Source organism: Molossus molossus, unplaced genomic scaffold (assembly GCF_014108415.1).
Source record: "Molossus molossus isolate mMolMol1 unplaced genomic scaffold, mMolMol1.p scaffold_m16_p_1, whole genome shotgun sequence".
Lineage (NCBI taxonomy): Eukaryota > Metazoa > Chordata > Mammalia > Chiroptera > Molossidae > Molossus > Molossus molossus.
The window spans coordinates 68,681,510-68,709,250 of record NW_023425344.1 but is presented as its reverse complement, the minus strand read 5'-3'; the positions used below and the strand labels follow the sequence as shown (position 1 = coordinate 68,709,250).

Sequence of the window (27,741 nt, the reverse complement as noted above, 5' to 3'; positions counted from 1 at the left end):
CACTGAGTGGATTAAAATGAGAGTTGCTAGGATTTCACATTATACCTAATCTGATTGCTGTTTGTACCCTCAATAAAGAAATAGAAGTAGAACTCTGACCTAAAACACTTACCTGTTTCAATTCAATAGTGGTACCATCTTTATGAGTAACCGAGGACACGGGGACTTGGAAACAGCCATATTTAAGTAGGTAAAAAAGATTTTTTTTATAGCATACTAGCTTTCTCTAATTCTCTTAGCATTCCTTTCTTCAGTGTAAAAACTCTATTGAAATGTAATAAATTAAAGGTACTGAGTAGTCTTTAGTATTATTGTAACATAAGAAACACTTCAGCTTCTGGAATAAGGTGGATGGACAGAATGTTAAGCTACTGCGTCCACCCTTGATGACTTTGATGACTTGCCTCTTCTAGAGGGTGGTGCTGGGCCCGGGGCTGTTTGGTATCTTTGTCAGCTTGAGGCCCAGTGGTGAGAGAGAAGGAGGTGGCCGGTGGCCTGAGAGAAGTTAGATGGCAATGACACATCCCAAATAAAAGCTTAGTTTATAGGTTAATTAGAGCTTTAGAACACAATGGTAACTGTCCTATAAAAACCATGTCCATAAATAGCTATTTAAAGGTAGAATTAGCCAGTCAGAGAAAGGCAAATACCATATGATTTCACTTCTATGTGGACTCTAATAAACAAAATAAACTAACAAACAAAATAGAAACAGACTCATAGATACAGAGAACAAACTGACAGCTATCAGAGAGGAGGGGTAGAAGGGCAGGGTAAAAAAGGTGAAGGGATTAAGCAACAACAACAAAAGAAAAACCCACCTTATAGACAGACAACAGTATGGTGACTATCAGAGGGAAAGGGGGAGAAGTGTGATGGAACGAGACTTGACTTGGGGTGGTGAATACACAATACAATAGACAGATGTATTATAAAATTGCACCCCTGAAATCTATATTATTTTATTAGCCATTGTCACACCAATAAATTCAATAAAAATTAGTAAAAAAATAAGTGGGACCATTATAAATAGTAATAATAATAATAATAAAATAGACCTATCATGTCTCACTGGATTTGAACTCAGCCAGCAGACTCAAATCCCACACCTTGATAATTACCTTCCTGGGGTCTGTGACCCCTAAAAGCACTTCCATTGTTCACTGAACCCTGAGATTATAGGAAACATATTTCAATTCATCAATAATATCTTTTCTAGGCAATAGATCCCTCATTACAATCCCCAGATATAATCAGCTACAGCCATCTAGAGCCTTAACTGTAAAACTGTTTAGCAATCAGTCAAATAAGTCTCAGGTTAGAGAATCTCACAGTCCCAATGTCACTTTTAAGGTAAATGTTTTAAATCTCAGCTTTCTAGTAAAGCAAATCCTAATTTTATTTTCAAAATTATTTAAGAAAGCAAAAGTATGCATGAATTTAAAATAAAAATTAAAAAGATTTTCTCTTCATTCATGACCATAAGGATTAAGTTATAAATGTACATGGTAAATAAAATACTAAAATTAGCTGCTTTCTTGATCATTCTGATCACTTCATCATTAAAGACAGATTGCTATTTATAATTTTGAACTTATTACGATGATAAAGTAAAGTTTGCTGTACTGTTAAAGTTGATTAAATGTAAGGTAAATATTAGTACATAAGGAGAAATATTTAAAGAATGAATGTAACAACTGTATCTCTATCCAGTGCTAATGAAATATTTCATTAGTCCCTGAAGAGAGAGACAATGAGGGTCAGAACAATCAGATTTTCCCATCCAGAAGAGGAAATGCCATGAGTAGCACAGATTGAGGCTGGGCGGTCAGCACTGCTAGTATCAGTGGGACTCACTTGGCTGAGCCACAGGATTCACAACCAGGTGTTTGCTATCCAGGCTAAAGAGCCCCCGCAGACAACTTGAAAATAGAAGTTGGTCCAGAAAAGCATTAACTCCAGTGGCACAGAGCTGGTGCTGTCCTACTCAAGCTAAGCAATCAGCATGATGATTGTCCAGGGTTTTCAGTAAAATCGAACATTTTCCATAGGGTGATGAAAGCTTTGGCTGACAGTATGTAGTCGTACTTCAGCTTCTAGCAATAAATGTAACAATCATAAACACCAATGGTAATTATGAGAGAGAAAAAGGGCTTTTCCCAAGTAATATGTATAAATGTTTATGTCATGGAAAGCCAATGAGAAATCCTTATTTGACGACACTATACGTTTTTTTCATCAAGTAAAATTAAAAATAAAGTTGTTAAGGGTCTATTATTTACCAAATGATCCAAATAAAACAAAACAAAAAAAATGGTACGAGCCTTTAAGTAATATTTCTTTTGGGGATCAAGATTTTGGCAAATGAGACGGTGAGTTAGAGAAACTGTTCTTTTGGTTTCTAACTAGTCTCCTTGATTTCGCACCAAATAAATTCTCCCTATGAGTCACACACCAACCCTGATTTCTGCTCTCCACACGTGTTATGAGATGAATTGCATGCCCTCCCCAATTTACATGTTGAACCACTAACAGCCAAGGTGACTACATTTGAATATTGGTTTGTTAGGAAAGTAATTAAGATGAACAAATGTCATAGGCAGGTCCCTAATCCAATAAAACTGGTCTTATAAGAAGAGACACCAGAGCTCCATCTCTTTCCCTACATGTCCCAGAGCATAGCCTATGGGAGGAAACAGTGAGAAAGTTGCGAACCACAAGCCAAAGTGAGTGGTCTCACCGGAAACCAGACCTACAAACACTTCAATCTTGGACTTCAAGTTTTCAACACTGTGAGAAAATAAATGTTTAAGCCATCCAGTCTGTGGTATTTGTTATGGCAGTATACAACCTCTCAAAAAAAAGCCCTTGTTAATGTAATTATGCATAAATGATACAAAAGGTAAAGTATTAAATAAAAACCATTTGGAGAGATTCAAAATTATTCAAAAAAGTGACTCTTAATCTGGCTACTTCAACTTGTACTCCTCCTCTTCCTCCTCGCCCTGTCTCCCCTTCCTGTTTCGTCTTCGTTTTATTGTTGTTACTGTTATTATCATCATTAGTAATATATAGTGCTACTTGAATAACTGTCATGTTAACTCTGTAGTACCCTCCTCAAGGATTTATAAATGTAATAATATGGGAACTAATTTTTGTAAACCATTTACTATGCTGTTTTATGTTTTTGATACATGATACATTGTTCTCAAATTCTACACCGTCATGTCTACTTTAAATATAAGTTAAGAAAAAGAAATTGTCCAAGGTTATGAACTCAGTATTTGGGAGAGTGAAAATCTACACATGCATAGCTTTTGCCGATCCTGTGGCCTGTTCACTAGTCCATCATGGCTCAGGAGCAGTTTGCCCAGAGTGTGTTCAAACGTGTGTGCATTACCTGAGCTCATGTGTTTGCCCGTTTAGTTGGAAGGAAGCATTAAGTTGGAAGGTCCCAGAGCAAAATCAGATTCTTATTAACTTTATTATCCTACATGACCACCTTTTTACCAGAAAACCATGCAGCTGTTTTTCATGTTTTAAAACAAAACAAGTGGAAAGTCCAAATATCAACTACTTATATTTCTGTAAGAATATTTAAGTTCTTAATGGAATATCATTTTACTTCTAAATATATGTAGGTATTCTTGTGTCAAAAGTGCCATGTGAAGGAACAAAGAGTCTATCAAGTGTTTTCTGAAATATATAATAATAGATCTTAAAAATCAACATTTTATTGCAAATTACAGAATTCCTTCCTAATATTCATTTTGGTGTCTTTTTAATACTGTTAATTATCAATTTCTCAAAATTGATTTGATTTTTTTCTAAAAATAGCAAGTATTTAAAAAATTCTAGCACTACAGAAGAATGTAAAAAAAAGAAATCAACAATCCCACAAACAAAATTTTCCCTTTTATATTGATAGATAATAACTAGGGAAAAAACAAAAACAAAAAGTAAATCAACTGTTTCTTCTATTCTAAAAATAAGTAATGATTAAGTTAAAGAGAAAATGTTCTGTAATATCTGGTTTTTGTAGTTTGAGTTTTGTTTAGAGAAAAATTCATTAGTTTTCTAAATATAATTTTATGTAAAATAGTTAAACATTTAGATATTTATATTGAAATGATCATATATTCAAAGCTATAAACAATGCGTGGACTATATAAGATGTTGGATTGTTTCTGAGGAATGTGGAGAAATTTCAGTTCCAAAATAATTCTGGCAATAATGCATGTCTCTTTAATATAATGTAACAAGTGTTTTCTGAATATTCCTTTAGGTTCTTTTTTCATTTACTTTTGGATATTTCCCCCATTGTCTTTTTATTCCTGTTCCTTCTGAATGGTTTTATGGCTGTGTTGGGATAGGCAAGGAACTGAAAGACATCTATTGCTTTTTTTACTTCAAACTAATTAAAGGCATACTAACCCCTTGCACCTCATTACAGCACCCAAGCAATACATCCCGAGAAGCTGGAAGTTTTATGGACAATGGAAAAAAAGACTGGCTTAAATATAAACCCAAGGTATAATCTAAAACTACGTGATATTTAGATGATCTATTCAGCTATTTTGATCTCAGGACTTAATGTTCATTAAAAATGTTTATAAATGCATTAAAAAAATGTTATCATAACTACAGCAGAAGCCACACTCCCACATGAATCCAAATAGTTCATAGAGCAAGATCTGGAGCAGCACAAATGCAATTATAATGAATTTGCACTAGATGTACGGAAAGCCACACACAACAGAAAGAGGTGGTTCCATTCACTCGCAGTATTGAGGTTTCTGAAAGTAGGTTGTTATGCCCATGGGGCAGTGACTTCCAAACATGGCTACAATACTAAGCCATGTCAAGCCAGCATTTAAACTAATTCAGGTCAATGATCAGGGTGAATACAGCTCTTAAAAAAAAATTCCCTGGTCAAGCAGCTACAAAAAGCAAGTGTCAAATAGTAATCACTTAGAACAGTGTTTAAAAAATGGCTGTCAGTGAATTTTATAAATTATCCAAATAGTGGTTCCAAGAGAAATGACAGTAAATGCTTTTATAAATATTACTTCAGAACTAATACGAATTATTTTTGCCTTTTTAGGAAGACAACATATTGATGTTGCTTAGGATAAAAAAATAAAGTTTCTTTTTTAAATAGTTGTATGTTGTCTTTAATTTTTTACTGAATTTATTGGGGTGACTGGTTAATGCAATTATATAAGTTTCAGGTGTACGATTTTGTAATACATCATCTGTATGTTGTTATTGTGTTCACTGCCCCAAGTTGTCTCCTTGAAATAAAGTTTCAATTTCTCATTATAGAAGCTTTATTAATCAAATTAATTATATAATTTTATAGTTTAATACTTTTAAAAAATTTTAATGAATGCAAAAGAATAGCACATAGTAAGCAAACTGAAATGAATAAAACATTGACGTAATATACATTGGCCTTGGGATATATATATATATATATATATATATATAGTCAATCAAGTAAATATCTTTCAAACCCCTAGTAGTGTGTCAAGTAATGTTATTGGTCTAAGCCAGCGGTTCTCAACCTGTGGGTCACGACCCCTTTGGGGGTCGAACGACCCTTTCACAGGGGTTGCCTAAGACATAACAGTAGCAAAATTACAGTTATGAAGGAGCAACAAAAATAATTTTATGGTTGGGGTCACCACAACATGAGGAACTGTATTAAAGGGTCACGGCATTAGGAAGGTTGAGAACCACTGGAAGCAATTTCGGTTACTTCTGTCTTAGAGCAACACGAATCCTCCAGTTCCCGCGACGATTTGGGGGACTATTGCCAAAAGATGCACATAATTTAAGGATGTGTCATTTTGGCCAAAATCTAAGATTTGGATTCATATTTGGTCTTATACAATGACAGTCTAATTACCTGTTCAATGTTATTTCTGGTAAAATCAACATGTGTGTAATCAATGTGATCAGATAGGTTACCATCATATATAAGCAAATAAAATCAGTGATATGAACATGGAACAAGAATATATACTTCAGATGTATTGTTAATGTCTCATTATTCACTTCCAAATATAGGTAATGGAGTAAAAATCTTTTCATGATTAAGTTTTATCAGTTAATTTGAAATATAAATGGATATTTATTATTGCAGTAGTAAAATTGAATAATAACTAAATGGTTGTGAAAGTTATTAATTATATTTACATAAACCCTTTTAAGAACATTTAAATAGTAAAATAAATAAGACAATAGATTGACCTTTATGAATATTAAGAGAAAATATATTGCATAGATAATTTTTAGGAAGAACACTTTGTTCTTTTGAGGCAAAGAAAGTGCTATAAATAATGTTAATACTAATAAATAAAAAAATAAAGACTAGGTTATATTACGTTTCTATCTTGGTAGAATTGTTTGGAGAATAGTATATACAACATTAAATGAAACAACCTCTAAGAACTCTATTTAGTGTTTAATTATCTAATTCCCATTTTGGGTCTTAAATTTTGCAATAAAAAGGCCTAATTGCTTAATCCCTTTACATTTTTCACCCAGCCCTCTAATCTCCCTCCTCTCTGACAACTATTAGCCAGTTCTCTGTATCTATGAGTTTGTTTCTATTTTGTTTGTGAGTTTTTGTTCATTAGATTCTAGATATAAATGAAATTATATGGTACTTCTGTTTCTCTGACTGGCTTATTTCACTTAGCATAATACTCTCTGGATCCATTCATGTTGTCACAAAAGGTAACATTTCTTCTTTTTTATGGCTGAGTAGTATTCCATTGTGTAAATATACCATGGCTTTTTTAATCCACTCATCTACTGATGGACACTTGAGCTACTTCCAAATCTTGGCTATTGCAAATAACACTACATCACACTACAATAAACACAGGAGTGCATATATTCTTTCAAATTAGTGTTTTGGATTTCTTAAAATATATTCCCAGAAGTGGAAAAATTAAGGAAAAAAACAAAACTCATAGACACAGACAACAATAGTATGATGATTACCAGAGGGGGGAAGCAGAAGAGGGTAAAGGGGGATGAATGGTGATGGAAGGAGACTTGACTTGGAGTGGTGAACACATAATACAATATACAGATGATGTACTGTAGAATTATATGCCTGAAACCTATATAATTTTTATTAACCAATGTTACCTCAATAAATCAATAAATCAATTTTTTAAATTAAAGTTTACTATTTTTGCATCCTGGCAAAAACAATGACCTATTCGGTAATTTTTTAGTCTTAGAAAAGGTGATTTAACAGACAGATATCAGCTTTGCCTCCTTTGTTCATCACGTGTAACAGGCTGCAACAATATCGTGAGCAGAAGTCTAAGCATAGGTACTTATATGAGCCAAAAGATACCTCACTTTATTTTAGTTTCCCAAATATTCACTGTGGTGACTAAATGAATAATCTTGCATGTCACAGTGCTGACACAGTATTGTTCCTGCATTATAAAGCTGAACAATTAATAATTAAAATAATTTATTTATAAATTAAAATTTCAGAATTATTCTTTGATCCTAGATGTTAATTCTAGAAGATGAAGGAATTAACTACTTTAGTCACATACTGATTTCTGATACTTAGCTATTTGACATTTTTATTAATGTGTATGCATCATATATTTGTCTATATGTATGCATACATATATACACACTCACATATATACACATATGACTATATATACATATGAGAAAATTATGTATATGAGAAAATTAATTTTCAACCATGAAGAAAATATGTGCTTATTATTAAAAAATGTGAAAATTCGGAAGAATTTAAAAAATATAAAATACATTTATGCATTCCTATAAAAGTATATAATTTCAGTCTCTTCTGCATGTGTATAATCCACATGTATACATTCCTGCACAAACACACACAGAACACATACACAAACATTCATTATCCTTAGATTACAAGACAAAATTTTAAAACACTAGGGGATACTTCTTTTAATACTTCAGGATATTTTATTTTTGTAAATAATTGTTTGCATTATTTTAAAAAATACATTAGTATGGGACAACATGCAAGCCAAGGCAGAGTTTGACCCTTGGGCTCAAATTTTGAGTCAAACTGTACCTACATTTCTTTAAGTCTGATAATTTCTCTTAGTATCCAATAAAATATCTGAAGATGCCAATCACACTTAGTTTTGTGATACATATACAAAATATGTACTTTTGTCCTTGCTTAGGTTGGAGGGGAGCAATGCACAGTGGAATAACGGCCTCTATATTCTAAGGGGGTGAGTTCTGGGGAAAAGAAAACATGAATTGACAATCTTATAGATCTCTTTAATCAGATGTCTTCTCTACCTGAAGAGCTCATTTGCTATTAACCGCTAAAACCTGGAAGATTCTGCATTTATTAGTGGAAGTAATTCTTGTAACTATATTAGTTCAAACAGGAAATAGTTATTTCCCTCCTTTGGTTTTATTTATTTGAGGAAGACACATTTTCTATTGATTTACCTTAAGCTAATAATTGAAAGTAAATACAAACCTTCCCTTTTTTCCTACTTTCTCAGTTATCTTTTCCTCATAAGCAATTAGGATTTTTGGAACCAAATCAAGAATTTATATTATTTTTAAACCCTATTTCTAAATATTTAGCCCAATCATCAATTCTGTATATGTCATTTCACCTTGCTTTTTTCTCCAGTGTATTTTTGTCACATCAACAATCTTATCTGCAATGTAATAAGTACTTATGCAAATTCTTCATTCAACGAATTAATAAAATGGCAACAGATTGGGATCAATCCATTAATAGCTTCTCATTGTGATAATATAAGCATTTCCTTTTCTCCTTAATTACATTAATATCTAGCCTGTTTTGCTTGGTATTAAGCCTAAGGATCTTGAGATACCTTGTCAAATATCTTGTCCATTGCAGATACACAGGGGAAATAAGAGAATTCAGGTATTTCCTACAAATACTAGAATAACTGAAACTTTACAGTATTATTATTTCCTACTTCTGTAACAGTTTTGTTACTTAGTTCAGAAAACACTCATATACCCACATAATACCCATATAAATAAATGTGTATTATTTATGGCAGAAACTTTTCTGTCAATTCATTCTTTAAGGGAACTGGTTTTCTAACCACACAGAATTGGACTCAGTTTTAGGTAGATCTCATACTCATTGATCCCTGGTCAGGGTACATGCCCAGCTTGCAGTTTCAGTCCCAGGTCGAGGTGTGTATGGGAGGCAACCAATTGTTTCTCTCGCACATCGATGTTTCTCACTCTCTCTCTCTCCCTCTCCCTCTCTCTCTAGAGTCAATGAAAACATATTTAAAAATAAAAAATGTAAGGAATTAAGTAAAATTAAATACTACTTAGAGTCTGGCAAAATCCTGGTAGATTTTCAGCAAAGATAGATTTCCTTATCAAAGTTACAATTATCTTTATAATATAAGGTACCTTACTTAACAGATGGGCTCCTTTTCTGACTATTAATGGCATCAATTTGAAGTCTAAGTATTGTATGAACAGGGACTAAAGTGAAGTATATGTATTTATCAATGGATCAATATAAATTATATTTTGAATTTAGCAGCATAACACATAATGACAATCAAAATAATGTTATACAGTAAATTATTAAATGCTTGCCATATATTTCACCCTCCGTTAATATTGGGGGCAGAAAAGGAGATTCAAATGCAAGAGTTGAAGGATGGTCCTTTTAAAGAGCATGCCACAATCTAGTGAAATTACAGAAAGCAAATAATTATAAGTCAGTAAGTTAAATTTTTCTGAAGTAGGTTGTGTGAAGTATTTGGGGAACAATAAAAATGTCTCAGTTAACTGTCCCAGAAAGACACAGAGGAGAAGTCAGAGGAGACATGTTTGCTTGTTTATATGTAAGTTTAAAGGAGATCAGCATTTCTTACTTAGAAAATGGTAAAGAATTGGGTGTGGTGGAGCATATGGCTGAGTTGGACTCTCCAAAACATTAAGCTCAGTATGCATTTGTAAGCGTTCTGTAACATGATTAGAACATTGAAACTTTTTCTATAGGTGCTGTTGAGTTAGGTAGAAGGTACACTCAAGAACCATTTCACAGAAATGATGCACTGGACTTGGGAACTAATTATTCTTGAATAATGAGAGGAAACAGATCAATACAAATTTAAATTTATATCTTAGGTGACTAAAGCTGACAGTAGTAAAATAAGTAGAATTATTAAATCATAAGAGAATAGGAAATTTGAAGGATATGTGGAGCTTGAGCTAGTCAAGAAAATAACACAGTGCAATATGCAGCAATTACTTCTCAATGAAGTCTCATAAGAGACTGTAGCTATGGGTATGAAATTTAATTACCATTTGTATCATATGTCATTTTATGATGATTATATATGTCATGTATGTTTATTGTGGAAAACAAATATAGAAAACAGAATAAAAAAATTCCTTTAATCCTATTATTATTAAGCATTACAGGGATCATTTTGACATATACCCTTCCAAATTGGGTTTATAATATTTATTCTTTTTTCACTTAACTTTATGTCATAAGCATATTTTCATGTCTCTACATATTAATTTTTTTACCTTCACCTGAGGATATGTTTATTGATTTGAGAAAGAAAGAGAGTGAGGGAGGGAGAGAGGGAGAGAGACAGAAAGAGAGAGAGACAGAGAGAAACATCGTTGCCTCTCATATGTGCTCCAACCTGGATTGAACCTACAACCTAGGTATGTGCCCTGACCAGGAATTGAGCCTGAAACCTTTTGGTATATGGGATTAGGCTCCAACCACTTATCCACGCTGGCCAGGCCCTCTGTCTTTATAATTATCTTACCCCTAAAAATAGATTTCTCTTAGAACCTTGAGTAAACCCTTTTGAGCCAAGAAAATGTTAATGTGATTTGGAGCTTCAAACCCAAATTAGAGATATTTAATGGTTTACTGTGTGGGCATGAGTCAGTGAGAGAGTAAGAGAGATAATATATGTTCATATGAAATATACCATGTATCAGAATATTAGCCCACACAAATAAGTAAGAAGATAAACATGCAAAATATAATAATATTGTTAATAATTTTACTACACTTTATTTAAAGAAATTTTACAACTTGCTCTGTAGGCAAAAGCTGAAAGACAAATAAGCTTTTAAATGATGAAAGAATTTTCATAATAACACCTGAATAAAGTAGATGAGGAAACAAGATTAGTAAATCTGATATCTGAATTTCAAGTTTTAGAAATGTTATACTAAGCAACTACTAATAGCAATTTTTGTACATGAAGTCAATTTATCTTATATTCCATTTTTTACTGTCTCTGCCTTTAGTAAACTTACTGTTTTCTTATAAATTGTGATATCTAAATTCAAGAGATTTATTTAACTCTCTTGCATTTGCAATGGAAATGTATTTTGAAATATAAGAATGCAAATCTCGCCCTGGCCAGTTTGGCTCAGCGGTTAGAGCTTCGGCCTGCGGTCCGGAGAGACCCGGGTTCGGTTCCCGCTAAGGGCACGTACTTCAGTTGCAGTTTGTCCCCGGCCCTGGTTGGTCGTGCGGGTGGCAGCCACTCGATGTGTCCCTTCACGTCGATGTTTCTGTCTGTCTCTCCCTTCCTCTCTCTCCCTCCCACTCTATCTGTACAAAAAAAAAAAAAAAAAAAAAAAAAAAGAATGCAAATCTCTTGTTATTGATCTCCTGGACATTTCAAATCCCAGAGAAATCCTGGTCATCTGTACATATCAGAGACATTATAACCAGAAATAAAAAGATGATTATATACATGACTGTAGTACTGCATTGTTATTTATTCATTTCTCTTGAGACTTTCTAATTTGTTAGAAAATATGAGGAGCTTAGTTATTTTATTTTATTTTTTCAGATTCCAGCTTCACTTTCTAATTTGAAGTAATGTCTTATTTGTTTTTATTCAATGCACCAAAGTAAACGCTGAGCAAGAAACTTTAAGGCAAAACAGAATTTATCTTTTTATTACCTTTATGTCACTTTTAAAAATGTACATCTTCAAAATAAAAGAGAACCTAATTGGCCACTGGGTAAGAACTAAAACAATCCAAAAGTTCAGTAAATTAGAGTTATGACAGAGTCATAGTGTTACTACATATCTCTTGTTGGGCACTTAGTATTTGCCATTTATGAAGTTAGCCATATATATTAGATTGTATATATATATATATATATATGTGTGTGTGTGTGTATATATATATATATATATATGATCAAAGGGTTCAACCAAATTGCCCATAGTTAACAAGGGTGGACATGAGGTTTGAATCTGAGGGATTTTTTACTTCAAAGTTCATATAATAGTCATGAAGTGTGGGCAGAATTAGCTCATTGGTACCCGAGAATAAGATTGATCCCAAATGAAACCAGTGGGCAGCCAGGAACCAAGCATTTCCTCCATTGTATCCAGCCTCTGACCATGTTGAGAAAAACACAATGAGGGCCAGAGGCCCAGTCCAAGTAATCCGAGTGCTTTCTTATGAAATTCATATCTAGTTTGACTTTCTAGTCTTTCACTTCATTGCCAATTTCCATCCCGTTTTCTGCCCCCGTCCCCTGCTCTTGCACCTGACTCACACTTTCTTTACCCTCATCAGCTCCATTCTGGCCCCCCTTTCTCTGGAATATCTGGAATCACCTGGATTATAATACTGAGTCTTAGTGCTATTCACAGGGTTTTAGAAATTTGGATGATCTTATAATATTCCTACTTTTCATGAAGAATTTCCTGAAAACAAGAATTCAGTTTCTGCTTCTTTTCCATGCAGTGACCCTCTTCCTAAGTGCTATTAATTCAATCGGGATTCCTGGAATGGAGATAAAGCAACTGAGAAGCCCCATTCTGGTCTCTGGTCAACAAAAGAACAGGTACTTTCAGAATTATTCCTTAATGTCTCAATCACCATATACAATTTTACTCCTGTTTTTTCCAGAAATCAAAAAATTGGGTGAAATTAAAATCAGAAATCAAAAAATTGGGTGAAATTAAAATCAGCAAGTCTCTCTATGAGAGATCTCATAGATCTCTATGATGATCTTTGGAGGAGAAGCATAATGTGGTGTAAAATCAAAAGACCCAGTTTTTAGTCTTGCTACAGAGCAACCTTGGTTAAGACACTCAACTTACGTAAATTGTTAATGTCATTTGAGAAATGAAGGAGATAAGTAATCCCTAAGTCTTTAAAGTCATAATGTAATATAACAATATGATTCTAACTAGCAAAGGGGGAATCTAAACATTAGAAGTATAAAGGATGGGCTGACTCACCAGGTCTCTAGTACAGTAAGTGCACCCAGTGAATCTAGTATGATGGTATACTTATAACTAGATCAATTTTATTTTACTTACCCCCAACGTTTCAACTTGGCATTTTTAATTGATTTTGTATTCTTAATGATTAAGAATAGAAAATATTAATGCTCACAAAGCTCTCTTAACACTTTAGGTGGTCATAGAAGAACAATCTACTAACAGAAAATGTTTCAAGGAGTCTTAATTTGAGTCCCCAAGCACATTAGATCACACATGATCCCATTTATGCATTTAAGTTTAAGCAGTTTAAGATGAACTTTTATTGATTAGAAATATACATTTTACCACACAAATTCAAATCATTTTAATTGAAATAAAAATTACAGTAAAATATAAATGTAAATGACAATTTGAAGTATGTTTTCTAACAGACATGAAAAAAATTTAACGAAAGACAACAATAAGCAAATACATAAAATGCTAATTCATAAAATATATAGTATGTTAAAATTCATGAACATATTATATATGTGAAGTAACTGAAAAAATGAAAATTTTAAAGAAAAATACACTCTATTTTATTTCTGAGTTTGAAAAAGTTTTATAAGCCTGGTAATATTAAGTTGTAGCAAGGATGTGAGAAAACTAATATTTTCATATTCTGTTGGAAAGAATCTAAACTGATACCATCTTTCTGGTCAACATTTTGATAGTATGTATTACTCTGAATTAGCATACTCTCTGAATTAACAACTTCACTTTTAGAAAAATATGCTAAATACATACGTATGTGTGTGACATTTATGTACAATATTTTTGCTAAAATATTATCTATAATCTGAACATTTGGGGGGGAAAAAAACAAAGTTCCAAAAATAGGGCTTGGTTAAATATTCTATGGTACAATAGAGTATTCTGCACATAGAAAATTCCTGATGGTGTAGTTTTATATTTATTGATATTGAACCAATTTTATGAACTACTGTTATATTAAAAAGCAAGTTTATTATTATTACTACTATTACTATTTTTAATTCATTTATTCATTCATTCAACAAAATTCAAGGAGCACCTACTACACACCAGTTGTTCTTGGCACTAGGGATACAGCAGTGAACCAAAAATCCCAGTCTCGACAATCCCCAGAAGAGGGGTGGGGGTGGGGGGGAGATAAACCACAGACCTTATATGCATGTATGTATTAACAATGGACATGGACAACAAAGGTGGGAACAGGGTGGGGAGGGAGAGGGAGGGGGAATCAGCGGGGGGAAAAGGAGAAACATCTGTAACAAAAATAAATTAATTAATTAAAAAATAATAGTAATAAAATAAAATTCTTTTAAATGGAAAAAATAAAAATTCCAGTCTCTGCTCCAGTCTCTAGTGGGGAAGACAAGCAGTAATTGAGTAAATAAATAATAAGTTTATTAACATAAAGTCAGGTAAGAAGTAAAGAGAGTCCGGCCAGTGTGTCTCAGTGGTTGAGCGTCAGCCCATGCACCAAGAGGTCGCCAGTTCGATTCCCAATCAGGACACATGCCCAGGTTGTGGGCCCAATCTCCAGTGGGGGGCAGGCAGGAGGCGGCCAGTCAACTTCTCTCTCATTGATGTTTCCATTTCTCTCTCCCTCTCACTTCCTCTCTCTCTAAAAATCAATAAAGGAAAAAAAATTAAAGAAGTAAAGAGAGAAACAAAACGGGAGGTAGTCAAGAAAGGTCTCTCTGACCTTTGAGCAGAAAGCAGGAAGAAATAAGGAGCTAGCCATGTTGATACTGGAGGACAGATGTTCTACTCCAGTAGCTGAAAGAACAGGAACAAAGGCTTGCAGGAAAACACAGGGTGGTATATCCAAGAACAGCAAGGCCGGCAGTGGAGCAGGAAGCAAGAGGACAAAGGGTAGGGAAAGCTGAGAAAGAAAGAAGTGGTACAGATCCTAAAGGCCTTGTAGGGCAAAGCGAAAGGATTTTGACTCTTCTGAGTAAGATGGCAAACCAGTGGATGCAAAGATGCATCATAAACTGACATACATCTAAAAGGATGACTGCTGTGTAGACAATGGGTAATAAAGGGCAGAAGGGTAATAAAGATAATAAAGGGTAGAAGTAGGAATACTAGTCAAGAGAAATAATGGACTGAACTAGAGTAGTAGCAGTTGAATGTGGAAGGAAGTGTATAAGAAAATCAGTGTATAAGAAAGAGAATTCAAGGATGAGCCCAAACAAGTAAATACTATTGCATCTATTTATGTGTATATATGCATAGAAAAAAGGCAGAGCACTAGAATAAAGTGCTATAGTGGTTATTCAAAAGCAGATGTTTTTATTTGCTGTTTCTTTCTCCATGAATAGAAAATATTTGTGAGACAAAGCTGCAGCAGAAGGCCTTTTGCTTCAGAATGTACAGGTGATCAAACTTGATGGTTCTGCATCTTCCTTGTTTTTGCACTTGAATCATCTCTAAAATGACTTAAATTTCACAAAAAGGCAACTTTTGACAATCATAGTGATATTTCACTGATAGCAAAAATGACCACCAAAGCATTGATAAGTATGATTTCCTTTGCACTAAATTTAAAAAAAAATAAATTTTTAGTAAGAGAAGGTTTGTAGTGGCATTATCTTTAAATAGTCTCTACTTTTTACCCCCATGCTGAACTATTTTTCTCATTTACAAGTAAAATATATTGATAATTGCAAATAAATAATTTTATATTCATCATCTTTGAATGTTAGAAAACATTTCTTTCTCTTGAACAAAACATATCCAAATCCATGGTGGGTTGTCCTACCTTTTGAGACAGGAAAGTCATTATTGCCTAACTCTGAATGTGAATTATATCTCATTTTTTGATGTGATGCTTGTTTTCTCACTGAGTCCAAAGTTATTCTACAGTTCATTATTTCTGAAAGGATTTTAGATACTGTTTAAATACTCCCCATGACTTCTTTTTTTTATGATTTCTTCCACCAATTATTTAAATTTTCACCTTGAGATATTTACTTTAAGCCCCTCTAAAATATCAGTTTCATGAACACATGGTAGGTACTCAAACATATTTGTTGTGGTGAGTAGATTCTAAGATGCTTCTCAATGATCTCTGCCACCTGATAGTTACGGCTCTGTGTGTTCCTCTCCTCTTGAGTATGCAACTTGCTTGTAACCAATATAATACAGGAAAAGTAATGGGATGTAATTTCTGTGATTAGTTTACACAAGAGAGTAACTTCTGTATTGCCAGCAAACTCTCTTTTGCAGGCTTTGACAAAGCCATATGGAGAAGCCCTCATGGCAATGAACTGGGAGCAGCTCTGGCTAATGACCAGATAACAGCTGAAGCTTTCATTCCAACAGCCCACAAGATCTAAACCCTGCCAACATTCATGAGAGCTGGTAAGTGAATTTTTCTCTAATTGAGCCTTTGAACGAGACCCTGGCCATGGCTGACACCTTGATTTCAGCTTTGTGAGATCTTAAAGCAAAGGACCCAGCTAAGTCATGTCCAGATTCCTGAAATTGAAATAATAAATATGTGTTGTTCTAGGATGCAAACTTTTGGGTAATTTGTTTCACTGTGATATAAAACTAATATATTTGTCGAATAAATTATTGAATATGTCAGGTTCTCATCTGTAAAATGAGAAAAAATAAAATAGTTGTATTATGACCTTTTTGTCAGGATAAAATATCTGAATGCCCATCGTGTAGTAAGTGCTCAATAAATATGATTTGTTATTATAATTGGTAAACACACTTTTTTATATATGATTTCTATCTGAGATATCTAGAGATATTATATCAGGAGCATGAAAATGAAATTAAAAGTAGAATAGGAGGCATCACACTCTCTGATTTCGAACTATATTACAAAGTCATAGCAATCAAAACAGTATGATCCTGGCAAAAAACAAGCACATGTATCAGTGGAACAGAATAATCCAGAAACAAATCCATGCATATATGGTCAGTTAAACTGTGACAAGGGAGCCAAGAATATACAATTGGGGGAAGTGGTCTCTTCAATAAATGGTGTTGGGAAAGCTGGACAGCCACATACAACAAAGAATAAAACTGGACCATTATCTTATACCATACACAAAAATCAACTCAAAATGAATTAAAGACTTGAATGTAACACCTGAAACCAAAAAACTCCTCAAAGAAAACAGGCATTAAGCTCCTCGGCATGGGCTTGACAATTATTTTGGGGGAGTTTGACAGCAAAAGCAAAGTCATCAAAAGCAAAATAAACAAGCGGGACTACCACTTATAGTAGTAACCATCAAAAGCAACCATCAACAACAACAAAAAAGACAACCTACTGAATGGAAGAAAATATTTGCAAGTCATATATCTAGTAAGGGGTTAATATCCAAAATATATATTTTAAATTCTCATATAACCAAATAGCAAAATAACAAACAATCTAATTTTAAAAGGGGGCAGATGGTCTGAATAAACATTTTCCAAACAAGACACACCCACAAGTACATGAAAAGATGCTCCACATCACTAATCATCAGGGAAATGCAAACCATAACCACAATGACATATCACCACATGTAACCGCAGAACCAGCTCAAAATGGTCCTATCCTCTTTACCGAGATTCTGAGTCACTTTTCAGAGGCTGCAGACCAAAACTGCAAGTCATGCAGCAGGAGCATGTGTGGAGGAGAGAATTTTGACCTCCAGCTGCACCCAAAACCAAAGTCTCCCCCCACTCAATGAACACACACTCATGAAACCAAAGAACCAGGAAATAACTGAAACATGAATACTGGAACCCTTTCAGAAGCCAAGGGCTTATTGTCCAGGAAGATCTGGTGTTAGTGCCCTTTACTATAAATGGCCAAGTTCCAAGGCCTCCAATTAAAACTTGCCCCACCAGTTCCTCCACATACATGTTCCCCCAACCCCTTAAAATCTCTTGACCTAGGACACGTAAAATGGAGCACCATTAGATCTGCCATCTTCTCTGATAAACCTTCCCTTACTCCAAACTCCTGACATTTGTGTTTCTGCCTTTTGAAAAGTCAGACACACAGACTTTGGTTCAGTAGCACTCATACCTGTTAGAATGGCTATTACCAAAAAGAGAATAAATGACAAATGTGGGCAAGGATGTGGAGAAAAGTGAACCCTCGTGCACTGTTGGTGGGAATGTAAATTGTAGAAACTATGCCAAACATTATGAAGGTTCCTCAAAAAGTTAAAAATAGAACTACCATATGATCTAGCAAGTCTACTTCTGGGTATTTAGCCAAAGAAAACTAAAACACTAACTCAAAAATATATGCACGCCCAATGTCATTGCAGCATTATTTACAATAACCATGGTATGAAAACAACCTAAGTGCCCATTAATGAATGTATGGTAAAGAAAAAATATATATAATGGATTTTTATTCAGCCATAAAGAAGGAAATCTTGACATTTGAGACAGTAAGGATAGATCTTGAGGACATTATGTTAAGTGAAATAAGTCAGATGGAGAAAGACAAACAGTATGAGATATCACTTATACGTGGAATATAAAAAACCTACATATCTGAGAGTTGCTAAGAGAGTAAACCTTAAAAGTTCTCATCACAAAAAAAAAAAAAAGAAAGAAATTTGTAACTATGTATGGGGACAGATATCAAATTTATTGTTTGCAATATATAGAAATATCAAATCATCATGTTGTACAACTGAAACTAATATATGTAAATTATACCTCAATTTAAAACATGGAATACATTTTGTGCCAGGTACCTCTTTTCCTGTATTATGTATGTAGCAATGTCAGGGGCAGTAGGAGTGAAGAACACTGACTGGATTAAAATCCTGGTTTTAAATTTTTGAACTACGGGAACTGAAGGAAGCCAGTGCACCTCACCAACCCTCAACAAACCATGGGAACAACCATACTTACCTCAAGGGAAGGACTGAACCAACTAAGGTATTTGAGCACTTAGTACAGTTCCTAATTCAGAGTTAGCACTCAGTAAATCTCAGCAACGCTTTCCATTGTCATAAATATCTTTGGTAATTCTGGAACTCAAACAATAGCCGGTGGAGAACTGGGACCATAGTACTCTGAACCTCACTTAGAGCTGCAGAAGCCTTGCCCTCTCTTCTGCCTTATCCTATTTTTTTTTTATCCTTACCTTAGGATATTTTTTCATGTATCTTCAGATAGATTGGGAAGGAGAGAAGAAGGAGCAGAGAGAAACATGATGTAAGTGGGACACATTGACTGGTTGCCTCCTGCACGACCCCGACCAGGGCTGGGGTCTGATTTGCAACAGAGGTACGTACCCCTGACTGGAATCAAACCCTTGACTCTTTGGTCTGCAGGCTGACGCTCTAACTGCTGAGCCAAACCAGCCAGGGCTATCCTATCTTTTACACCTAGTAATTGTCATTTATCTATAAGATAAATGGGTCAGTTTGTCACCATCCAGTATGGTATCAATTCATCATAGAGGCAGGTGGCCTTCCTTATAGCCAATCTAAGCCACTTACTTAAAGTGAACAGAAAAATTCAATAATCTCCAGTTTGGAGACTATCTCTTAGTTCTATGGTTTAGCCATGATAGCATAAACATTGCCATTGGGTTTAAGATTTTAAAAATATATACCAAAATAAGATTATATCCACTTCAAAGAATTTTGGAGAGGATTAAAGGATGTAAAATGCTATGCCTGCCACATAGTGGTTGTTCAGTGTTTGCCTAGTTGTTGATATAATTATTATTATCATGATTGCTCTCGTTTTTATAGTCCCAGGACTGAGCAGTGCCTAGAGAGACATTTGCATGGGAATGAATGGATGTAGTTGGAGTCTTACTGCTGCTCAAGTGGTATCCTCTGGGTCCGTGAGAGAGAACTATGTTTTCTACTGGAAACAGGAATGTGTGTATTGGTAGCATCCATAGAACATATGCATGGTTCCAAGAGGCAACTATTCGTAGCCTCAGCCATGTGGCCCAGCGTACTGGTGAGCCCTTGAAAATGCAGCTGGTTCAGCCCCTTTAAATAAAAATGACTAGACAAAGAAAAGCGGAAAACAGATTTATTTATAAACCACCCTACATAGAAACAGGCACAGTTTTGTTTTTGTGACACACCAGCAACTCTTTAAATATTTATTGTCAACCTGGGGAATTCATGTGTAGACTGAAGGCATATTTAGGGTTTTAATATGCCATCTCAGCAGGGCCCACTTAAGGCTGCCCATCTGGAAGATAAAACTTTAGTGCCAATTTAAAAACATTTTTTTTCAAGGACAGATAAAACTGTTTCTGGCTGATTTTTACCATGACATAGGAAAGCAAACCTGGGGCTTTTGTACTTGGTAGTTAACATTTAAACCAGAAAGATATGCTGTTCAAGAACACCTGTAGCAAAGTGCTCCATAGTGAAGCCTCATTTAAATTCACTTCTGTAAAGCCAGCCTGAAAACAGTCTATGAATCAGAGTAGAGAGAGAGAGAGAGATGTATTTTCCTATTATGGCACTGAAAGCAGTTAAAAATGCAGTTAGAATTTTATTCTCATTTCTTCTCCTGAGACTTCATGGATAGTTTACTATGTTGAGTCTCTGCCAATTGAATAAAATTTCCCAGAATTTTACCAAATATCTAAGTGTAATGAAGCAATGTTAATTTTTCTCTTTAAATCATTGCTTTACCAATTGCTAAAATCTCACTTGGACTCATAAGAATCAGTTCATTCCATTAGTCTTTCATCAACACATCTCCTGTGATTTGAAGGGCTATTCTTCCTTTCTTCCCTCCCCACCCCCTTCTCCCTTTCTCTCTTCTTCCTTCTCTCCCTCCTCACCTCTACCCCTCTTCCCTCCCTCCCTCCTTCCCTTCCTCCCTTCCTTCCCTCCTCCCTTCCTTCCTTCCTCCCTTCCTCCCTCCTCCCTCCCTCCCTCCCTCCCTCCCTCCCTTCCTTCCTTCCTTCCTTCCTTCCTTCCTTCCTTCCTTCCTTCCTTCCTTCCTTCCTTCCTTCCTTCTTTCCTCTCTCCCTCCCTCCCTCCCTTCTTTTGTTCTTGGATTCTTATGAGCTAGTAAAGTTGGTGTTCAAGTGTGAATATGTATAAATATTTAATCCTCTTTCCTCCTCTGATAGTTTGAATTATTTTCTTTCAGAAGTTATATCTAGATTGTTTTTCATAAAACATAGTTATCAAAAATGCTGTACAGGACCTAATGTGAGGTGTACGAGACATGTGGCGCGGAGGAGTCAGGATGAGGAAAGAGAATGAGAGCTGATTGAGAGGCAGAGAGAAGGACCCTGGAGGCCCCAATGAGACAGTTAAATCCCTGACCAAATGCCAACCAAATGAAAAAAATTAGTCTCTCTACAGTAATTTTCCATTATCTGAATTTTAAAAATGTTTTACTCTGCTCCTAAATCATCTTTTCAAGAATTGAGAAGAAACTTATTATATAACTCTCTCTCTCTCTCTCTCCTTGATGTTTTCAATATCACTTTCTTGAAACTAATGCTGGAATCCAGTAGCCAATATAATAATATAAAATATGTGTCAGTAACAGTAGATGGCAGGAATGTCCCTCTGAATGTTGTATTTTTTCGAATGAGGTCTGATGTTACTGGAGCAAAGAACAAGATCTGAGTTTTCTGCTTGCACTCTTTGGGTGCTGATAGATACAGCTTCCCTGTGCACTTATGTACTTGGCAGTTAGGGGAACCAAGTAAAGGGGTCTCCACTCACACATTACCCCAGGTCTCATGTAATTTGAAAACACTGACTGTCATTAGCAGAACTCTTTATATCATCTGTGTCAGTTCCTCAAATGCACTTGGAATTGTCGAACTGTATAACAATGGTTCAGTCAATGACACATTGCCAAAAAATTGCCTTTGCCTCATGACATCATAACCGTAGTAAAGTTTATGCAATGCATTAGTCATGGGTTTGCAGTGATGCTGGTGTAAACAAGCTTACGGTGCTGACAGTCATATAAAAGCATAGCACGTACAATTATGTACAGTGCGTAATACTTGATAACAAAAATGAATGACTGCTACTGGTTTATGTGTTTAGAATAGTACGCTTTTCATTGTTATTTTGGTGTGTACACTTCCTAATTATTAAAGAAAGTTTGCTGTAAAACATATGCTGTTATGCAGAGAGCAGCTTCCTACATCTCATTTATGACGTCTCTTCATTGCATCATTTTCTGTTATGCTTCATTTAATCTTGTCTTGTTTTTTGTATAGTCACATGCTGTATAGGCTTGTAGACTAGGTGTGCAGTCAGTTTTATCAACTAGGTTTGTGTAACTACACTCTAAAATGTTCACACAACAATGAAATTGCCTAAGGACGCATTTCTCAGAATGTGTCTGTGTCATTAAGCTGAGCATGACTGTAATTGGGCAATGGTTACTCTTATTGGAGAGGGAATCATTGGGAGAGCTATTTACAAACTCATAGGACTAGATTCCTCCTATACTACATTTCTTGCAAGAAAATGTGTTTGAAGTGTGTCTCAAGTCTTTTCTCCCATTGTACTTCTTTTTTTTTTTTAATCCTCACCCAAGGATATTTTCAGATAGAGTGGGAAGGAGGTAGGGAGGGGGAGAGAGAGAGAAATATTGATGTGAGAAAGAGAAACATCGATGTGAGAGAGACACCATTGATTGCCTCCCATACAACCCCAACAAGGGCCAGGGATCAAACATGCAACCGAGGTGTCCTTGACCAGGAATCAAACCTGAGACTCTGGTCCGAGGGCTGATGCTCTAATCAATGAGCCAAACCAGCCAGGACTATTCTTTTTAAAAATATAAAATGGTAAACTGTGGTTCAATGTTTTCTAATGAATATTTGGACATTACTACAAGATTGTAGAAACGAGGGGTCTCTCCATCTTAAAATTGCGAGCAGACAATTACAAGCTTTGCAGACCACCTCTGTTTGGACCCAGGCTCCTAGTACATGGTGTAACGTCATTTATTTTCTACAAAACAGTTTCTAGAGACTTATGGGTTTTCCTAAATTGATCCAATTTATATGAGTAGAAAACTTCTTTTGCATTTAAGCTACTCTTTTATTGGCATTTCTGCTTTATTCGACTGGTTCTAATCCTGATTTGGCTGGTTATCAGGAATAGATAGTGTTACCAAGGGAGGTGGCACTTGACTTGGGTCTTGAAGTAGATCCTTAGCCAGATGGAGCTTTAGTGAGGGGAAGGGAGGTGGCTGTGACTTGGGACGTTTCAGGCAGAATAAACACTATGCTCAAATGTACTACGAGTACACACAGACTTAAATCATGAAGACTTGCTAAAGAGGTATCCTAAAAGGGGTTGTGGTGAGTATCTCTACTCTCCCCTCTTCTCCATATTGCCCGTACCGAAAAGTCTGACCTCAGGTTGGGTTTAGTCAGTGGGAAGCACCAGCAGAACAATCAGAACGAAGGACAAAAGAGGTCAAAGTATTTATTCCCTCAGCCTTTGTCCTGTGGGGGCCACTGAGTGACCATCTAGTGACTGCTGTTTCTTTTGTTCCTTTAAACCTAGGGGTGGTAACAACATCCTGTTACCAGCCCTGAGGACCTACACTCTCATGATATTCCTACACCTTGCTGATATTTCTGTAAATGGTCCTGAATTAAACACCCCTCACATAAGTCCTATTTCAGTACCCTTTTTGTTTCCTGATGGGACCCTCACCAACAAGAAGTTCTACTTGTTTTGTTTTGTTAATGTAGAGCACTTATTAAAAACAGTAGAAACAAGGAGAAAAAAAAATGGCGGCGAAGTGAATGGAGCGACCCAGACCGTCTCCCAAGACCAAACTGGATTTACAACAAAAATAAAGGCAAACCATCAGGAAAGGGCAGCCGAAAGACATCTTGGAGGACCACTTAACCAGAAACACCCACTCAGTCCTGGTAGGCTTGCGAGGACGGGAGAGGGGACCGAGAGCCCAGGGTCTGCAGCGGCCTGGGCAGGGGCCAGGGAACTCGGTGGGAAGTTAATCCTACCATCTCCCTTCCCACCGTGCACGGGCCCTGGAAACTCTGTAGCCGGCTCAACTCTCCGCTGAAGCCGCACAGACTCCTGGCCCCCAGGGAACTCGGCGGGACCAGGGAACTCGGCGGGACCGGGGAACTTGGCGGGAAGTTAATCCTACCATCTCCCTTCCCACCGTGCACGGCCCTGGAAACTCTGTAGCCGGCTCAACTCTCCGCTGAAGCCGCCCAGACTCGTGGCCCCCAGGGAACTCCGCGGGACCGGGGAACTCGGCGGGAAGTTAATCCTACCGTCTCCCTTGCCACCCTGCATGGGCCCTGGGAACTGTGTAGCCAGCTAAACTCTCCACTGGAGCCGCACAGACTCGAGGGCCCCAGGGAACTCAGCTGGACCAGGGAACCCAGTGGGACCAGGGAACTCGGCGGGACCAGGGAACTCAGCGGGAAATTATTCCCACCGCCTCCCTTGCCACCCTGCATGGGCCCTCGTAACTCTGTAGCCTGCTAAGCTCTTGGCTGGAGCCACACAGACTCCCGGAGAACAGGGGACTTGGCGGGATTAAAGTGGGTCCTCCCTGGTGCATCCAAACCCAGGAGAGGGAGCCACAAACAGCAAAACACCAACACCCACTGGGAAAACTTGGCAGACTCCAAAGCCCACTGTGATAATGAAAATGGTGAGAAAAAGAAACAAAAGCCAAATGAAAGATCAAGAGACCTCTACAGAAGATGAAATAAATGAGGTGCAGTTAAGCAAGTTAACAGAACTAGAATTTAGAGCCATGATGTTGCGGAAGCTCAACAGCACGTGTAAAGACATGAGCAACATGAGTAAAGACATAGAAATGTTGAAAATAAACCATCTGGAAATGAAAAACCAACAGGAAGAAATGAAGAATGACATATCAGAAATGAAAAACACACTGGAAGGTCTAAAAAGCAGAGTAGGGGAAGCTGAGGACCGGATCAGTGAATTAGAACACAGGCTAGAAGAAATCAACCAATCAGAAAACCAAAAGGAAAAAAAGATTAAAAAACAGGAAGAGAGCTTAAGAGAATTGTGGGACAACTGGAAACGTAATAATATTCGTATCATAGGAGTCCCTGAAGAAGAAGAAAGTAAGCGAGGGCTAGAGAATATATTCAAAGAAATAGTGACAGAAAACTTCCCTAATTTGGTGAAGGAAGAAGGCATTGAAGTTCAAGAAGCTCAGAGAGCCCCAAGTAAGAAGAACCCAAACAGGCCCACAACAAGACACATAGTAATCAAACTGCCAAAAATTAAAGACAAAGAGAGAATCCTAAAAGCAGCAAGAGATAAGCAACAGGTTACCTACAAAGCAACCCCCATAAGGCTCTCAGCTGACTTTTCACAAGAAACATTACAGGCTCGAAGGGAATGGCATGAAGTAATCAAGGTCATGAAAAACAAGGATCTGAATCCAAGACTACTCTACCCAGCAAGGCTATCATTCAAAATAGAAGGTCAAATAAAGAGCTTCCCAGACAAAATAAGGCTAAGGGAGTACATTAGCACCAAACCAGCACTGCAAAAAATGTTAAAAGGACTGCTGTAATTACCAGGAGAAATGGGAAGGAAAATAGAACCACACTAAACAAAAATGGCAATAAATAAGTACATATCAATAACCACCATAAATGTAAATGGACTGAATGCTCCCATAAAAAGACACAGAGTAGCTGATTGGATAAGAAAGCAAGACTCATCTATATGCTGTTTACAAGAGACCCACCTCACAACAAAAGACTCACATAGATTGAAAGTGAAGGGATGGAAAAAAATCTTTAAAGCAAATGGAAAAGAAAAAAAAGCTGGGGTAGCAATACTTATATCTGATAAAATAGACTTCAGATCGAAGGCCATAACTAGAGACAAAGAAGCCCACTACATAATATTGAAAGGATCTATCCAACAGGAAGATATAACCTTGATAAACATATATGCACCCAATATAGGAGCACCAAAATATATTAAAAAACTATTGGAGGACTTCAAAGGAGAAATCGATAGCAATACAATCATAGCAGAGGACTTCAACACCCCGCTCACATCACTGGATAGATCCTCTAGACAAAAAATTAGCAAGGAAACAGAGACCCTAAATGAAGCACTAGACCAAATGGATTTAATAGATATCTACAGAGAACTACACCCCAAAACTACAGAATTCACATTCTTCTCAAGTGCACATGGAACATTCTCAAAGATAGACCACATGTTAGAGCACAAACTAAGTCTCTATAAGTTCAAGAAGATTGAACTTATAACAAGCATCTTCTCAGACCACAATGGTATGAAACTAGAAATCAATTGCAAGAAGAACATACAAAGACATTTTAACACATGGAAGCTAAATAGAATGTTATTAAACAATGAATGGGTCACCGAGGAAATCAAGGAAGAAATCAAAAACTTCCTGGAAACCAATGAAAATGAGAACACAACAATACAAAATCTATGGGATGCAGCAAAAGCAGTTCTGAGAGGGAAGTTCATAGCACTACAGGCCTACCTCAAAAAAGAAGAAAAATCTCTAATAGACTACCTAACCTCACAACTTAAAGAACTAGAGAGTAAACAAAAAGAAAACCCCAGAGCAAGTAGAATAAAGGAAATAGTAAGGATCAGAGCAGAAATAAACGACATAGAGACCAAAAACACAATCCAGAGGATCAATAAAACAAAGAGCTGGTTTTTTGAAAAGATAAACAAGATTGATGGACCCTTAGCTAGACTCACCAAGAAACAAAGAGAGAGAACCCAAATACATAAAATCAGAAATGAAACAGGAGAGATAACAACTGACCCTACAGAAATACAAAAGATCGTTAACAACTACTATGAAAAATTATACGACAACAAATTCGAAAATCTAAGCGAAATTGACAAATTTCTAGAAACACATAGTCTCCCAAAACTGGATCAGATGGAGACTGAAAACTTGAACAGACCAATAACAACAGAAGAAATTGAAGATGTAATCAAGACTCTTCCAGCAAAGAAAAGCCCAGGCCTGGATGGCTTCACAGGGGAGTTTTACCGAACATTCAAAGAAGAACTAATACCCATTCTCCTCAAACTATTTCAAAAAATTCAAGAAGAAGGAAGACTTCCAAACTCTTTTTATGAAGCCAGCATAACTCTAATTCCAAAACCAGAAAAAGACACAACAAAGAAAGAAAACTACAGGCCAATATCCCTGATGAACATAGATGCCAAAATCCTGAACAAAATACTAGCAAATCGAATCCAGCAATACACCAGAAAAATTATCCACCATGACCAGGTGGGATTCATCCCAGGGATGCAAGGCTGGTACAATATTCTCAAATCCATAAATGTGATACACCACATAAATAAATTGAAGAATAAAAACCACATGATCATATCAATAGATGCTGAAAAAGCCTTTGACAAAATCCAGCATCCATTTC

General features: G+C 36.1%; 1 long non-coding RNA gene across 1 annotated transcript; it reads left to right on the top strand.

The window, feature by feature from the left end:
• Window positions 1-128: 128 nt before the first annotated feature.
• Window positions 129-16,676, top strand: LOC118623809. The gene is made up of 4 exons (XR_004958303.1): window positions 129-190; window positions 4,454-4,531; window positions 12,805-12,904; window positions 16,531-16,676. It is a non-coding gene; the product is annotated as an uncharacterized LOC118623809 (long non-coding RNA).
• Window positions 16,677-27,741: the final 11,065 nt, after the last annotated feature.